The sequence below is a fragment of the Lemur catta genome, chromosome 7 (assembly GCF_020740605.2).
Source record: "Lemur catta isolate mLemCat1 chromosome 7, mLemCat1.pri, whole genome shotgun sequence".
Classification (NCBI taxonomy): Eukaryota; Metazoa; Chordata; class Mammalia; order Primates; family Lemuridae; genus Lemur; species Lemur catta.
In genome coordinates, this window is record NC_059134.1 from 40,725,690 (window position 1) to 40,736,943 (window position 11,254).

At 45.5% G+C, this 11,254-nt stretch overlaps 1 long non-coding RNA gene across 1 annotated transcript; it reads right to left on the reverse strand.

Moving 5' to 3' along the window:
• Positions 1-696: 696 nt before the first annotated feature.
• Positions 697-11,015, reverse strand: LOC123641140. The gene is made up of 3 exons (XR_006736229.1): positions 10,902-11,015; positions 10,626-10,713; positions 697-716 (listed from the first exon to the last, which is right to left on the reverse strand). It is a non-coding gene; the product is annotated as an uncharacterized LOC123641140 (long non-coding RNA).
• Positions 11,016-11,254: the final 239 nt, after the last annotated feature.

Genomic DNA, 11,254 nt, shown 5'->3' on the forward strand with positions numbered 1-11,254 from the left:
ATAAGTGAATGGTAGAACTGTTATCAGATTTGTCTGAGTTTAGTTGCCTTTTTTTTCCCTCTATGCCACATAAAGAGGAAACGAGTGCATTTTTGTTTGGTGTTATCAGTGAAGGCTTTTCAAACAGGTAATATTTAAACAGACACTTAAAAGATTGTTAAGATTTGGATTTGCAGAGACTAAAGACATCACATTGTAGGTAGAAGAGTCAGAACAAAAATCCAGAGTGTGATGGTCGGGGCATATGTGTGGGACTTCACATTAGAAGATGAATCTGGAAAGTGTAGTTTGGTCAAACTGTGCAGAGTGTAATGGTTATAAGCTAAAATATTTGTATTTATTCATTTGGAAAAAGAAGCGAAAGCCAGATTGAGGCACATTCATGTGGAGCCATTTTCAATGGGTCTTTAGCACAATGCTGTGTCCCACTTTGAAACAACAGCATCTCCTTGGCAACCAGAGTAGCATGGAAACAAGATCTTCAAGGTAAAAATAATGCCTTCTTTGAGCATTTGGGAATTTTCCCAATATCTGAAATAATCTCCTGAATACTTCTGCACATCCCCCTTGATGACGTACAGCAGGTTATCATGGGTAAAGTGTAAGATACTCAGAGCAAACTGTTGACATGCAAGGCCTTACCTTCCCATGTATGTGCACGCACACTCTTCGGATGCCGAACCAATATGATAGCCTTCAGAATTGATGCCTTCTACCTAAGTGGTACATAAACAGATAAAGTTTAGGTACTGTATGTAGTTGATTGTTTGTATAAACGACCTCAATTACTGTCCTCCCTGCATCCCCATCCTTTGGAACATGACTTCACAACTTTCTCATCAAGAGGTAGAGTCTATTTCCCCACTTGATTGAATCTGGGCTCATCTGTGACTTGGGTTGACCAATAGAATGCAGCAGAAGTAGCATTGTACAAGCTGCAGATTTAGGCTTTCAGAGACCTTGCATGCTTATTCTCTCTCTCTTTCTCTCTTGCTCAGAACCCTGCCATACCTGGGCTAGCCCACGGGAGAATGAGCCACCTGAAGGAAGCTGAGTTGTCCCAGATATTTTGGCTAAGGCCTCAGATGTGAGAAAGCCCATCCAAGACCACTAAAGTCAACTAGCCTTCCTAGAACTGACTGCAAATTCATGAAAGTGCCCTGTCAAGCCCACTTTAGATCAGCAGAATCATCCAGTCAACCTACCGATTCATGAGCAAAACTCAGTATTTATTGTTGTGTACCATTCAGGTTTTCTGGCTGCGTGTTGCACAGTACAACATTGTTGCACCAATAGATAACTTATAGAATGTAAGTGCTGGAAGTGGCCAGTGCTGCACCCATAGTAAATCTGCATTAGGAAATTTCTTCCTTATACTACTGTCTATTAACAATAGCCTTGCATAATTTTAGGGATTTTTACTTATACCTCTAAACCAGAGTCAATATAGTTGGTAACTTAATAATCAGCCCTTTGTTCATCCCTGTCCTCAGAAAGTCCATCTTTGTGGGGTTAAAATATATCACATTCCTGTTAAGTTTGTTCTTAGGTCTTTACACTTAATATTTTGGATCCTAAGCCTGACTGTACTCATAACTGGACCAGTGAGGTAAGGACAGAAATACTCAAACTTTAGAGTATAAGAATCACTCAATGTGATGGTTGACTTGGGGTGTCAACTTGACTGGGTTAAGAGATACCCAGGTAGCAAGTAAAGCATTAATGGCAGTGCTTCAGTGGGCACTATGTCTATCCTTCTGCTAAAAGGGAAACCCAGATGCTTTGGCATTGATTAGAATGATTGGGCTGCCCCCATGTGTATCTGTGTTTCTGAGAGAGATTTGCATTTGAGTTGGCAGGCGGAGTGGGGAGATCTGCTGTCAACATTGGCAGGCAGTGTACAATCACCTGGGGACCTGGATGAAACAAAAAGGTAGATAAAGGGCAAATTCTTACTTTCTCTTCTGGAGCTGGGTCACCCTTCTTCTCCTGCCCTCAGATGTCAGAACTCTAGGTTTTCTGACCTATGGACTCTGAGACTCACACCAGCAGCCACCTGGGCTCTCAGGACTTTGGTCTCAGACTGAGAGTTACACCATTGGCTTCCATGGTTCTGAGGCCTTCAGACTTGGACTGAGCCATGATACCGGCTTTCCTGGTTCTCCAGCTTGCAGGTATTCTATCGTTGGACTTCTCATCTCCCATAATTGAGTAAGCCTATTTCCGTAATAAATCCCTTCTCCTCTCTCTCTCTCTCTCTTTCTCTCTTTCCATCTCTCTCTGTCTCTTCACACACACACACACACACACACACACACATGTATGGACCAGGAACCTCCATTGTTAAAAAGCAGGTGGAGTTTAGGCCAAATGAATAGTTCTCAATCACACTGCACCTGGAATCACCTGAGGACTTTAAAAAATACTGATACCTGAGAACCAACCCCCTACGTGGAGATTCTGATGTAATTAGTCTGAGGCATAGCCAGGACATTTGGTTTTGAAACGCACTCCTGGTGATTCCAATATGCAACACATTTTGAGAACCACTGGGAAAAATTGTGTTGTTAATCCCACCAAATAGATATCTTCCTAACAGTAGGAAAAACTGCAGCTCTGATTTACCAAACTGGCCTGCAGGCAGAATGGAGCAAAGATAATTGGATTAGGCAGAAATAAAAAAAAAAATTCCAGTTGTTTCTAAGTCCACATCCTTAGGATGGAGCCTCAGAAGTGCTAGAAAGGTGAAATAGAAATATTCACCCATTTCTCAGGAACCCTAGGGGAAACAGTCAAGTGCCCAAGCTTGCTGGTGAGCAGAACACTTTTGCATATCGAAGTCATTCTAGACTTCTCTGTATCTATACTTGGTGTGTGCACTTAAAAGTGTGGCATATGGTTTATGTAGTATTTTTTGTAATTACTCTCCTCCCTATAACTTTGCAATGAGAATGCTTGTCTAGTGTTTCAAGTATTTCTTGAATGCATGGATCATACAATATTCCATGAACATAAAATTTAGGAGAATTCTTTAAAAATTAAATGGAGTATGGTAGATTATAGTCTCAGCTGTGATTACCATACCTTCTGTCTAACCATCAAAATCTACAGGAAAGCTTATTAAAAATAGACATTCCTGGAAACCACCGTGACTTGCTGAATCAAAATTGGAGGTAAGGGGCTCATACTATTTCCCTTCTTACAAGCTCCCCATACAAATTTTTATGTACTCTGCACTCCACTAGTCTCTTTTTTGGGAACCATATGTCTTTAGGAAGCAGCGTCTCTTAGACAACATTAACAGCGTTACATAGCCTTAAATCCACCTTGACTGCCTACACCCCTTCTCTATGTTCCATATATAACTGAGAAACCGAAGAAGTTTCATGATGTTATTAAAGCAGCAAATCAAATGGAACCCAGAAGAAATGATATCAAAGATGGATTCCCCAAGGTGAAAATAAACTTCCCATTACAATCCTGTTAGAAACGGTTTCTGACATGGAAACTACTGAAATGGAATTTCTCAATCAAAAGGCAAAAAAACACTCTTAATGCTCTTGACACATTTCTGAATTGCTTTCCAGAAAAGTTGTGCCAATTTACACCCCACCAACGCGCATGAGATGCCCCTCCCTATGGTCACAAGCGCTTCAGACAAACTGCCTCTCCTTCATGAATTTGTCCAGGGCTGGCCTTCGTGAGATGGGACAGAAATGCCAAGGACTCAGTGAACGGCAAGGTCCAGACAGCCATGGGACTTCTGAGCAAGAGAGAAGGACTCTTGCTGCTTGGTCATCTGGGTTCTAGCTGGGTTTGGCCAGTTTTTCTGCTGCCTCCTGTGTTATCGGAGACCTTGGTTTGAGTCTTAGGACCCCTTATGTGCAGGGCCTGTGGTGCCCTATCTCACTGGGACTTGTAGTCCCCACCGGTGGACCACAGCTTCCCCTCGGGCCCCACAGAGCCTTTGCCAATGGCTCCTGCTCCGTGCTTGGGCCAAGTGGCTGTGGCAAGCTGGGGTCACCCTCAGGCTGGGAGTTGCGGTGAGAACAGAGGCAGTAGGCAGGAGGGGGCCCCAGGGGGTGGCCTGAGCAGGTGGCACCAGCCAGCAGCAGATGGCAGCAAATGGTGGCAGATGCGTGAGACGGCACTCACTGCCATTTCGTAAGCTTATTCAATGGCCAGCTACTCCCTCGCATCTCCATGTCTGGGCCGACCAGCAATGCTCCACGCAGCACCCATTGAGCACCTTCTGTGTACAGGATTCTGTACAGGGAGCTCTTTCTACTCAGTTCTGGCCATGGCCCAAAAGGATTCAAGAGATGGCCAAGTGTTCCCATAATCCAAAGTGGGAGGAGGGCTCATGGATTCGGGACTTGCAGAAGCGGTGATCCCACACCTGCCTTGTGAGCCATTACCTCACCCCACCCCACCCCACCCCCGTTCCTGGCTATAAAAGAGCAGAGGCTGAAGAGGCAGGAAGAGAGGATTTCTTTAGAAAGAGTGTGCTTTGAGTCCCACCGCCCTTCAAGGAGATCATTCTGAGGGAGTTCTCCAAATCTTGTGGAGTTTCAGAAACAACATAGACTGGCATTCAACTCCAATCTAAACGAAAGCATGCAGGCCAGCTGTGGCCGGAGCGGCCTGTGTAGGCCGGGCGGCAGCAAGAACAGTTGCCCTTCCAGTGTTTGGCATGGCAAGGACGTGTGAGCTTTCTGTAGGCCAAGACAAGACCCTGGGAAGTAACTGGGCTGGAGCTGTCTTGACGGGACACTGTCAAGAGGGGGGCCTGCTGGAGTGAGGTGCCCCCCAACACAAAGGCCAGAGGCTGGGATATCACAAGAGTTCAGCCAGAGAGTGCAGGTCTCAAATGTGCAAGGCTTTAAAGCCCATGCAAAGGCTGTTAGCTTTTATTGCAAGAGCAATGGAAGCTGTAGCAGAATTTTAAAGCGTGTGTGCGCGTGTGTGTGTATGTGTGTGTATAGAACGATAATGAGTGACATGATCAGATCTGCATTTCAAGGACACGCTGGCTGGAGCATGGAGAATGCAAGGGACCAGAATAGAAGCAGAAAGGCTCCTTAATAAGCCAGTCAGGTGAAAGGGGCAGAAAGTACAGACTAGGATACGAACTGCAGAGCAGGATTTGAGAGATAGGTAAGAGGTAAAAATAGACCTGTCTGGGTGATGGGCTTGGGGGAGGGTAAACAGTGAGGAGATGTCAGGGTGATTCCTAGGTCTCTGGCTTGCCCATATTGCTGCATGATGGAGCCATTTACTCAGAGAACACTGGGAAGGGGCCAAGTTCTGGGGAAAAGATCAGGTGTATTGCCTTGGTAACTGGGAGTGTGAGATGCCTTTAAGACTTATAGACAAAGATGTCAAGTAGGTTAATTGAAGCTTTATTCATGGGTGAGATGGCTTAGGAAAAAGTGAGAGATGAAGGTAACCTACGAGCCAGCTTGGAGGGACCTCAACACTTACAGGCCAGAAAGAGGAGAATGCACCAGTGACAATGAAGGAGATAGAAAAGAAATTGCCAGTGATGCAGGGACAAAGACCATGTGCCACACCTGTCCCCAGTGCTGGCTACAATAGGGAATAAAATAGATTCGATCCCTGCCCACATAGAGCTCACAGTCAGGAGGAGGAGGCGGGGGGAGAAAACCACAAAATCACAGAACTACAAATTGGAGTCAATGTTACAAAGGGACAGACAGGGACTAAAAGTGAATTGTGGGGCAGAGCAGGGTTCTCTGCAGATCTGCACTGGGAGGTGCAGCTGTCCCAGGGTAAATGCCGTGGGATTCCTGGTGATTTCTTAAACCTGTGGCATGAAATGCCAACGCACAATAAACAGGGGGAAGGGGAATTCCCTGATGCCTGTTGTCTGCTTCCCCAGTGGGGCCCTTCTCTCCCCAGCTACTTCCCAGGAAGTGCCAGGGACCCAGTGACTAAGTGTCTTTGACCACTGAGTGTCTCCCAAAAGAAGGAGGAGAAGACCTGCAGAATCAACCCGGGACAAAAAAGCCCAGCAGGCCATGAATGGATTGGAGAGAAGGTATCACAGGGCCTGGTCTCATTGAAAGATGTTTGGGCTCTTCTCCAAAGCCTGGTGACCTGCATCACCCGATATGACATTGACCCTAGCAAAGCCCTTGGTCAAAACAAAGTGACCCAGAGGGTACCAGGTATCACTTAGCCCTGCCAAGCAGACTCCAGGGAATTACTAACTGGGGCTATCATGGCAATTTTTGTGCTAAAGGAAGCAGGGCGTCAGGTGGCCATGCTTCTTAGGGACTGTGCCTTGAGGAGACAGCCCGAGTTCCCTACCCAGCCTGCCTGAGATACACCCCAGCCTAATGGTGAATTTCTTCACCTGAGGTCCATGTCACACTGCTTTATTAGGTTCTTTTATTTCTTTAAAAGTAAACAGTATAGTATAGTCATATACAATCCCATTTAACTAGGCAAATGGGAAGCACAGTTTCAAGGCAGCAGCCTTAAGGATTACAAGGAAGCACAAAGTCAAGGTTTAGAGCACAGGCTCTGGAGTCAGGCCCAGGTTCAAATTCCAGCTCTGCTACCTACTGTTTCAGTGACATTGGGCAAATTACATAACTTTTTGATGCCTTCCCTCTTCACCTCTACGGGGATAATGGAACCTACTTCTCAGGGATGTTGTGAAATTCAATGAGATGAAACCTATAAAAGACTTTGTAATAACAGTAATAATAACATGGCTAGTGTTTATTGAGCACTTATAGTACACACGACACAGTCTATGTGATTTACATGAATGAATTAGCGGCCTATTACACGGAATTCAAGGCCTTTCCCAATCTAGTCTGAACTCACCTTTCCAGACTCAGTTTGTGCTTTTACTCCCTTCCCCAAGCCAAATGCAAGTCCCACGCAGCTACCACCATGGCCTCTCTGCTGCTCCTTACAGCCACCACCTTCTCTCTGCCTCTGACCATGCTCCCCACTGCCTGAATTCCCTCACGCCACCCTCAGTTACCGAACTCCTACTCATCTTTCAGGGTGCAAAGCAAATGTCACCTCCTCTTTGAAGCTGCCCTTACCTCATCCAAGCAGTCGGTTGCACCTTCCTTTGTTCACCCACGCACTTCCTCCACACCTTCTTTACCACGGTAATAAACACTTACAGGTGCCAAGCACTGTGCTTAAGCACTTTAACTATTTTAACTCCCTACATCCTCACAGGAACCCTGTAACACAGGTTTTATAATTAACCCCAATTTGGGATGCAAAATAGAAGGCACAGAGAAGCCAAGTAACTTATCCAATGCCACACAGCCCCTAAGCGGCACAGCCAGTTCACAAGCCAAGTCCTCTGACTCCAGAGCTAGTGCTCATAATTACTGTACTACACTGCTTATTCCCGGCACAGGGTGCTCAAGTCTACCTTCTCCATCTGGTAGGGAGAGCCAGGGATTGTATTTTATTTATTCCTGCATCCTTAGCTCCTAGCACAGTACCCGGCACGCAAGCACATGCAACTTCCTTCCTCCCTAAAACTAGACTATTAAGGGAAACCACTAATCCAGTAAAATGCCCATGTGTCCTGATCTCCTCTTCTTTTTGGCTATGATTTCTGATTAAGAAACGCTGCTCTGTAGTCCTGCCCAAGCGACCTGGTACAGTCTCTTTGAAGTTGATGAGTAATAAAGAGCTTCTTTTAGTCCATTCAATTAAAAAAAAAAAAAACAGCTATTTTTTCCCATGGAAAGTTTGGAGCCTAATGGGAAAATAGAGATATGTATTTGTCCTGACACTTTTCCCACTAAAAGGAAGAGAACCTGTTTACAAAGAAAAGAGTAATAACAGAATTCGAAAGGCAGTGGGGCTTCCAGAAGGAAGCTCCTGGAGGCAGCTGTGGAATCTGGAGTTGGAGGAAGTCTTAGAGAGAGAGAGAGAGAGCTCTTTGAAGGCACAGCTGGCTACAAACCAGTCCCAGAGCCGGCAGCCCCGCCCAGCTCAGCACAGCTCAGCCAGAACATAGCTGGGCAGGCCAGGGAACCATGAGAGGGGGAGGATATTTTTAAAACCTTTGGAGTTAGCAAGACCGAAGGTTGCCTGGCCAGTGCTTGTCTCTCTTTTTTGCAAGCTTTGTGTACTTCGAAGTTTCTGAGCCTTTTCCCATCAAAGGGGGATCAGGTCTGGGTGCAAACAGCCCCCAGGTCACCTGTGTTCCTTGGGACTTTTCCCTCCTTAGGAAACAAAAGGTGGAGCTCTGCCAAGATGAAATGGCATTCCTTTCAAAGCTCCCAGTCCTGCTCAGCTCACCATGCACAAGAGAAGGCCTTTGAAGGTGCTATGGCTAATTTTCTAATAAAGCAAAACTACCCAGCAGGACTGAGGCCAAAAAGAGAACGATCTTTCAAATTCAGGTTCTAATCAACTCTGTAAAAAAAAAAAAAAACAACATTATTTAGGCCAAAACTTAAATTTGGGCTAAAGCCTCAGACGGAAAAATGCTTGAGCTCGAATTGGGAGGTGGCAGAGGTGTGCTGAGGAAGTGTGGGGGTGGGGGGAGCACTGGCTTATGGTTTGGCTTCCAGTCTGCAGCTGGGGAGTTTGCACACTCTGGGCCCTGCTGGTAAGTATATACTGAACATGTATTTTATAGCAAAGCTCAACATGGCATTTGGAGGCACATGAGACAAACTTGCTCCACTGAGTGATTCACTGTCTCACTAAGGAGAGGACAAAACTAAGTAACATCTGCATAGAGGACTTGGCACATGGTAGGGACCTCGCAAAGTCACTTTCTGTCTTCCCTTTGGGCTGTTGGAGGGAATAATGATGTGACCACTAGAGGTGTTGGACAGAGAAGAGCACTATGACCATGGGAAAGATCACTGAGGACTTGAGTGCCAGTAAGACTGGCACAATGGGAAGGTGGCCATGGGTGAGCTGGGCTGTGATTAGCTGGGGAGGAGAGGTGGGGGGAGGGCAGGGAGGGCCCGTGATGGAAAGTGGTGAGAGTGAAGGGCAGAAGGCTCAACCAGGGGCCTCCGATGCCAGGCCGAGTGGTTTGGCTTAGCCCAGGTCTCTGATAGCCATGGGTGAGTGTGTGTGTGTGTGTGTGTGTGTGTGTGTGTGTGTGTGTGTGTGTGTTTGCTTTTGCTTTTTGCTTTCATTGGGATTAATTATGCACATTTAAAACCTGAATTTGAATTTCTGGAGTGAGGGAACATTTGCTCTTCAATTTTAAATTTAGCTCCAGGCCCCACTTCTCCAATTTCTCACCCAATTCATACCTTTATGTTACCACCTGTAGGAATTTGAGTTTGTGGCCACAGCCCTATAGGTAACAGGAAACCAATGGAAATGTTTTGAATGGTGGAAATGGCATTTCAGAACTGTCACATGTATCACATGTGCCAGATAAAATACAGGATGCCCATTTAAATTTGAATTCTAGATAAATGATAATTTTTAACATAAGTATGTTCCATACAATAAAAATTACTCATTGTTTCTCTAAAATCTGAATTTAACTGAGCACCTTGGGTTTTTTGGTTTTTGCTAAATCTGGCAACCCTACGCATGTGGCATGTATCAAATTAGTGAGAGGACAAAGAGGATGAGATTAAATGAAGAGATTGAGAAATAGCCTCAGAAAGAGATGGATATACACTTCTCTAATGGGGTGGATGGCTGGCTTGGAGGTGGGAGACTCTAAAACAAGAATGAGCAGAGCACACAGCCTGGTCAGAGATGTGCAGTAAAACCAGAGAACTCCAGAATTACAGAAATGCAATTCATGCTACAGCTCTCCCACTTAGTTAGATAAGATACTCCCAGGCTTGCTTTTCCCATTACCACCTCTAGGGTGTTGTGAGGAGTATAGAGATAATGCAAATGCCTTAAACATGCTGCACAAATGCGAGTTGTTATAATAAAAGCCTCAGCCCACATACACTACTGCCATAGCTCTGTCTCTTCCATGCTGTCCTTGTCCAATTATTTTGAACACAAGGGTAAAATGTCACCTTGTTCCATTTCCACATTGGCCCATGCTGCTTGAACTTGTTCAATTCCCTGTTCTGCGTGGGCACTTGCAAGCACTCAGAGCTTTCTGTTCTTGGTAAGCTCGCTGATCTTTCCTATGTTTCTCTCAGGGAGCTAGTGATAAAAATGTTTAGTAGGACAGAGTTAGGGACAGAACCCCACAAGAAGCCAGAAGCTCTGGCCCAGCAGATAGCCCTCAGTCCATGTGTCAGCATCCTCTGGGGCCTGCATAATGTACCCATACCTGACCTTGTTTCTCTGTGCTCAAACATCAGACAGAAACTTCCTCCGCAGACAGCAATGGGCCCTGAGACTTACTACCCTCTGCTGTTTTCTAACTCTGTGACTTGGGGCAGATGGCATAGCTTTTCCTTATAACAGGTATTCTGTTATTTGCTGTCCTTTTATTTTAATTGTTTTCCCCTTTCTTCATGTCAATTTTATGACTAGTGCTTATGCTAAAAGTATCTAAACCATTTCCTTTTGAGGTACAAATGATGGATGCATAAAATGCTCTCTTGCCTGGATTTCTTCAAGTCCCCTTTCCCCTGCCCTCAAAGAGCTCTGCCTCTCCACCCATGTACCTCATACGGGGGATTCCACCAGGATGCTTCGCCTTTCCTTGGCCTCTGTTGCCACCTGCAGGAGCATATCGGGGAGGGTTCCAGGACCCTAGACGGCACAGGAAAAAGCAGGCAACAGCAGTGTGAAGTCTTGGACTTCGCCAGTTGTCAAAAGACTTTATGCCAAGAGACTTCGTGAGACACAAACTCCTCACCTCTCTGGAGCCCAGGCTCCAATATTTATTTATTTGTTTGTTTATTTTTGAGATGGGGTCTTGCTATATTGGCCAGGCTTACCTTGAATTCCTGGGCTCAAGTGTTCCTCCCAGCTCAGGCTCCTGAGTAGCTGGGACTACAGGTGCACACCACTGTGGCTGGTGAGGCTCCAGTATTTAATCAGTTGAGTGACTTTGGGAAAATCACTTTTCTTAGCCTGTTTTCTCATCTCTAAAAGAACATTTGATAACTGTTAAGTTTGCTTTGATAGTTATTGTCAATGGATCATTCATTCATTTACATATCCATCAAGCAAATACCACATTGGATACAAAGACATGACAAAAATAAGAACCTTTCCTGGAGGACATCACAATCTTACAGGTGCATTGGTCAAACCCATGGGAAATCATCAGTTTGTTGTGACAGACGTA